Here is a 6,110-nt window from a genome sequence, read left to right as displayed (position 1 = left end):
TTTGTTTTTTGGAGTCTTTACAACTTCACAGAAACAACTTCCCAGTTGGCCAGATCCTGTCACCATGTTGAGGGCTTGCTTCGAATAATGTCCTGTACAACTTAAGTTCTTAGACCAGATTGCCTGGTGTAGCGTAGGATGCAGGCTTTTTGTAATCCAAAGTAAAGCTGGAAGGGATTTATATTGTTTCCTCAGAATGTTAGCCCAGTTCTTACTTGTTTTTTTGAGACAAGGGCTTACCCTAGGTCAGGCAGGCCTGGGGTCTTGAACTCTTGATCCTGCTTCTGCTTCGCAAATGCTGGGATTACAGGCCTGCACCAATGCATCCCATAATTCTTTGCCTTTGGTTAGGCAGACATCTCAATACTAAAATATAAACAAAAACTTCTCTAACAGACTTGTAATGCTCTCTGATCAATCATAGAGCGTCTTCTCACCTGCCCATCGTTCCAGACTCTTTATTCATTGTGTATAGCACACATTTTTGTTTGTGACTCTTAGGAGTTTTCAAAATTATATCAAGTAAATAAAAATTAGCTGGTATTTTTCTGTGCAGGACCAGTTTCTTGTCTCTCAATGAGTTTCATTTCAGCATGTAGGAGTTCCAACAGCAGAGGGCTAACTATTAAAGTTGTATGTTGGAGGTAATTAAATTGTTTTCGTTTTCCTGAAAGGGCCATGCAAGCAGAGAGTTTCTGATGACCAGATTGACCTGCTGCTACTGGCAAATTGGGGACTCCCGAAAGCAGTTCTGGAGAAATACCATAGTTTTGGTGTAAAAAAGATGTTCGAATGGCAGGCAGAGTGTCTTTTGCTTGGACAAGTCCTGGAAGGAAAGAATCTAGTTTATTCAGGTATTCAAATTTATGTAAACTCATTTCACTGACATTATCAGTGTGAGCGACTCTTTATTGGGTGGTTACATCTTTTAAGTAGGTGGACAAGCACATGCTTTAACTAGAGAAAGTGGTGAAATATGTGGAGTGTTGTCATTTGTATACTGAAGTCTTGAAAGTTCCGTCATGTGGCAGAGGAGTGGAAGCAAGGCACTGGTAATTTATACAGTTAAAATTCCACTTGCTTAGTGAACGTGTGTCTCAGTGAATTTTTAATGGGGATGCCAGCCTGTTCTTCCCTTATTTGATCTCAGTTGCTTTTCAGGTGTAGACTTCATATATTTATAATTGAGCTGCTTGTGCAGGATTGTATGCACAAAACAATATGTAATACTTGATAAGATTTATATGGATTTTTCAAGGGCAACTTCGATATGTACAATTTTGAACCTGTGTTTACTGCAATCATTTAAGGATCAAATTTAAGATACAGTTCCTTTGTGTCAGTTTTCTCTGAGGTTCTGATGTCATTTATAGTTTTTTCAAGACAGGGTTTCTTTGTGTAGTTTTGGTGTCTGTCTTGGATCTCGCTCTACTGTAGACCAGGCTGGCCTCAAACTCAGAGATCCGCCTATCTTTGCCTCCCAAGTGTTGGGATTAAAAGCATGTGCCACCTCCACCCGGCTATTCATAGTTTTTATTCTTTTTTTTTTATTCATAGTTTTTATTAAGGCTATAATAAAGAACTAGAATATTAACTAAGTTTATGTAATTCAGACAGTGGAGGTAGACTGTTTGGCTTTGGGAACTGCATCTTTGTTTGTTTGTTTGTTTTGAGACAGGGTTTCTTTGTGTAGTTTTGGTGCCTGTCCTGGATCTCACTCTACTGTAGACCAGGCTGGCCTTGAACTCACAGAGAACCACTTGGCTCTGCCCCACTTGTGCTGGGATTAAAGGTGTGTGCCACCCCCACCCGGCTGGGAAGTGTATCTTTTTTTTTTTTTTTTGAGCTGAGGACAGAACCCAGGGGCTCATGCTTGCTAGGCAAGTGCTCTACTACTGAGATAAATCCCCAATGGGAAGTGTATCTTTTAATGATTGTATGGATTTGCAAATTGTAGGGTGAGGTGGAGGAGGGGGAGGCTAACTGACTTGGTAGTGCTGAGGATGAAATTACTTTGTAAGTATATAAACTTAGAAGAGTTGGGCACACAGAAAATACTCCTAAGTGCACAGGAGTGTCAGTTGGTTGCTGTGGCGGCATGGTCTGGTCATTTCAGTTACTTAAATCACAACATTGGTCAGCAGCTCACACCGTCATCAAGACATTTTTTACCTTGGATGTATGTTGGATCTGTGGACTTTCTCTTCTTGGACCCATTACTTGGTGTAACTCACTGTCGTCCTTCTAGATCTGACAATACCCTTGTAACTCATTTATCTTTTTCTCTGGTCTTGCTCTGCTCCTGTAGCCAAGGAGATCACAAAAAATATAACCTTTTCACTGTTTTTTAAGAACATCTTAGTCATTTTGCATTGCTTTCCAGATAGATCAAAAAATCTTTAGATGGTAAGATTACAACGCTCTTCTTTGTGGAACGTTTAAGCATTTAAAAGATTTTTCATTATGTATGTGTGTGTGTATCCTTGTGTGGGTATAGGCTGTAACTGCAGTACCCACAGAGACCAGAAGAGGATGTCAGAGCCTCTGGAGCAAGAGTTACAGGCAGTTGTGAGCTCTCTGATATAGATGCTGGAATTCAACCCTGGTTGGTTGCTGGTCCTCTCTAAGAACAGTCTCTTAAATGCTATGCTATCTCCCAATCCCAGTTCCAGTCACTGCTGGGTTTTTTCTTTTCTTCTTTTAAAAATTTTCTCTCCCCTGAAGGATTTTGTACCCCAGGCTCATGAAATTACTGTCATCAGAACATTCCAGGCTCTTCCTCTGGGACTTTGCACATGGTGTGTCCGATGCTTGGCATTCCTTTCCTCTCTCCATAAGTTTCTTTCCATTTTTGTTAGCTTCCTTATAGCTCCTTCCAATTTCTGTCTCTCTTATTATGTTAAAGGTGTGTAGCAGGACTTTAACCTATTCAGTCAGTTCTTAAAAAAATTATAGAATTAATGAGGTACTCAGTAATATCCATCATTAATTTCTAATACAAAGACTTAAAAACCCTCTGTGTTTACTCTGAGACTATTTGGAAACCTAGTGTGGAGTCCAGGGCATTTGGGGGGTTAAGATCTCAAACACTAGTTGAGGCTTTAATGATGTATTAGTCCTAGACTTTGTAATGCTGATTATGGCTCACAAAAATTATTAATGCAGTATACTGAATGTTACTTTTTGTCATAATGATGTGGAATGATCATGTTTTAGCTCCTACAAGTGCTGGGAAGACTCTTGTTGCAGAGTTACTTATTTTGAAGCGGGTTTTGGAAATGCAGAAGAAAGCTTTGTTTATTCTGCCCTTTGTTTCTGTGGCTAAAGAGAAGAAATTCTACCTTCAGGTAATAATTTTTGCTGTTTGAAACAGTGAAAGGTTCATCATTGGTAGCTTTGGCTTTACTCATTTGAAGGAGGTGTGCAATCAAATGGAGAAGGAAGTTTCTTCTATCACATGTGTGTAGCTTTAAAAGCTGACTGTTAAGTCTTAATAGTTTAGTGGGATAGCTGGACCTGGTGGCAGAGGTGTGGGATGGGATCTACTTGAGAGTCTGTGGCAGGAGGATTATGTGGGCAATTTAGTGAAACCCTGTATCAAAAAATAAAAAGAAGCCTGGAGATATTATAGCTCAGTATTACTAACAAAACAAACCCAAAAGAGGGGATTTTAAAAATCACTATTGCATAAAGTAGGAAGGGACATCAAATTAGAAGGGCAGCTTGGGGGGAATACTGTATAAAAATGACAAGCTTTTCATAGGAGGCAAAGAATAGCATGGATTTGCAAGGGAAAAATCAGCATGTTTAAGGAAGCATAGCCCACCCCAATCTGTGGAGAGATAGGAAGAGGTGCTATTATAGATGGGAAAGCTTTATGAGATACAACATTCCAACAGAAATTTAAAGTAGAAAGTCATAAAAAAAAAAGAAGGCATAGTGTCTAACCTAAGAGAAAAAGTATAAATGCCCAAGGCAAGTGTAGAGTGGTTGTGATTTTTTAATTATACATTTTTTGGTAATTTCACACATTAATACAATGTATTTAGATCATATCCACCTCCAACTCACCCCTCCAACTAACTCTTCCTGGACCCCCTCTCCCTGACACCGCATCATTCTCCAAAATTCATGTCTTATTTTTCTTCTTCATCCTCTTCTTTTAAAAAATAACCCAATTAACTCAGGACAAGGGTATAGAGCCACCCACTGAAGCTTGGATCACACTTCTGAAGAAAACTGACTTTTCCTCAGTTGGCATGCTTTACCTGCCACAATAGAGATGGGACTTACATGTTTTTTGTTTTGTTTTGTTTTTTTTGGGTTTTTTGTTGTTGTTGTTTTGTTTTTGTTTTTTTGGTTTTTTTGACTTGCAGGAAAGAGGCTACTGTAGCAGGAATCTTAACAGGTCTTATTAATAAGAACAAACCTGGGCCAGGTATTGGGGTGAATGCTGGAAGACCAGAGAAACAGAACAAGCCACAGCTACCTCACTTTGCCAGTTCTTCAGCTGATCCTGTTTCCTCAGCCTGGAAGCCTCTGAGTCCTCATTCAGAATGGATCTCAGCTGAACTGTTGCTCGAAAGCCTGAAAGCTTAACCAGCCAAATGCTTCTAGTTCCTGGTCCTCCAGCTTTATATACCTTTCTGCTTTCTATGATCACTCCCTGGGATTAAAGGTTCACTTCTTGGGATTAAAGGCGTGTGTCACCATGCCTGGCTGTTTCCAACGTGGCCTTGAACTCACAGAGATACAGAGAGATTTCTGTCTCTGGAATGCTAGATTTAAAGGCCTGAGTGCCACCATATTCTGGCCTCTGTATCTAGTGGCTGTTCTGTTCTCTGACCCCAGGTAAGTTTATTAGGGTGCACACTATTTTGGGGAACACAATACCACCACAGGCTACTGTTGCTAGAGTGGGATACATGAGGAAGACAGATAAGAAATGCGGTCAGCCAGATACAGAAAAGGTCACAGGAAAGATTGAGACATACTGAGAATGCTGGGACAATTTTAAGCAGGCAACTAAGTTGTTCCTAACTCTCTGTCAGTGAACACACTGTAATGGTGTAGAAGAAACCCTGAAGCGGGGAGAGAGGTTGCTTCTTTTCGGCTTCTCAGAAGAAAACAGAAGCCGTGACTGACCGGGTCTGCCCGCAGAACTGTCGATTCCTCCTTGATGCTCTAGTGAAAGTGCTAAGGTGTGCCTTTGTTTTCATTTCCCAGGTTAGTAGCTGGAGGAGATTCGGGACTGTCTTCAGTCCCGGGAAATCCTGAAGATGGAGTTTTCATACTCTCCCTCCCATTCTTTCATGGAATTCCTAGTATACAGTGTTTAATCATGCCATCCACCTTCCTTATCTCCAAGCTGCTCTCTCTTACTTCTTATTTTATATTGTGTTCTAGGACAGTTCCTTAGTATTACATCTTCTATCTCACTAATTCATTTTTCACCCCTGTCCATCTTGACTATTTATTGACCTTTTCCAAGAAATTTCCATGAACTGTCCTTCCAAATTTTTTAAACATTTATTTACTCATGCATATGTGCATGCATGCATATGAATGTCAGTTTTCTCCTTCTACCATGTGAGTTCTGGGGACTGAATTCAAGTCAGGAAGCTCAAACTATGGGCCTTGTGTATGATGTGCAAACACTCCTCTGTAGAGCCACTTGATTCCTATTTTTTATAATTTATTACATGTTGTTTTATTTCTGCTTTCATTTGTTTCATGATCTTTTTTAAAGCTATGTCTTGGGTTAGGTGTAGTTGCTCACACCATTAATCCCAGCAATCAGAAGGTAGAAGCAGGTGAATTTTTGTGAGTTTGAGACCAGCCTGATCTACAAAGTTAGTTCCAAGCCAGCCAGACCTACATAAGGAGATCTTGTCTCAAATTTTAAAAAAAGAAAGAAAAAAGAGTTATTTCTTCATATATTTTTCTTAGCAACATATTTTTTTTCTTGTTTCAGAATTCTGTTTGCCCATTTTGAGGGGGAAGTTTCTCTTTTTCTCTACCTTTATAACACTATTACAGGATTTTGTGGTTCTCTAAACCTAGCCTACAGCCTCATTTACCAGAAACAGATTTCACCATCACATTTGAAG

At 39.8% G+C, this 6,110-nt stretch overlaps 1 long non-coding RNA gene across 1 annotated transcript; it reads right to left on the bottom strand.

The window, feature by feature from the left end:
- Positions 1–215: 215 nt before the first annotated feature.
- Positions 216–2,317, bottom strand: LOC118575658. The gene is made up of 2 exons (XR_004943875.1): positions 2,173–2,317; positions 216–826 (listed from the first exon to the last, which is right to left on the bottom strand). It is a non-coding gene; the product is annotated as an uncharacterized LOC118575658 (long non-coding RNA).
- Between the last annotated feature and the right edge of the window lie 3,793 nt (positions 2,318–6,110).

Source organism: Onychomys torridus, unplaced genomic scaffold, assembly GCF_903995425.1.
Source record: "Onychomys torridus unplaced genomic scaffold, mOncTor1.1, whole genome shotgun sequence".
NCBI lineage: Eukaryota > Metazoa > Chordata > Mammalia > Rodentia > Cricetidae > Onychomys > Onychomys torridus.
This window is presented reverse-complemented; position numbering and strand designations above follow the sequence as displayed.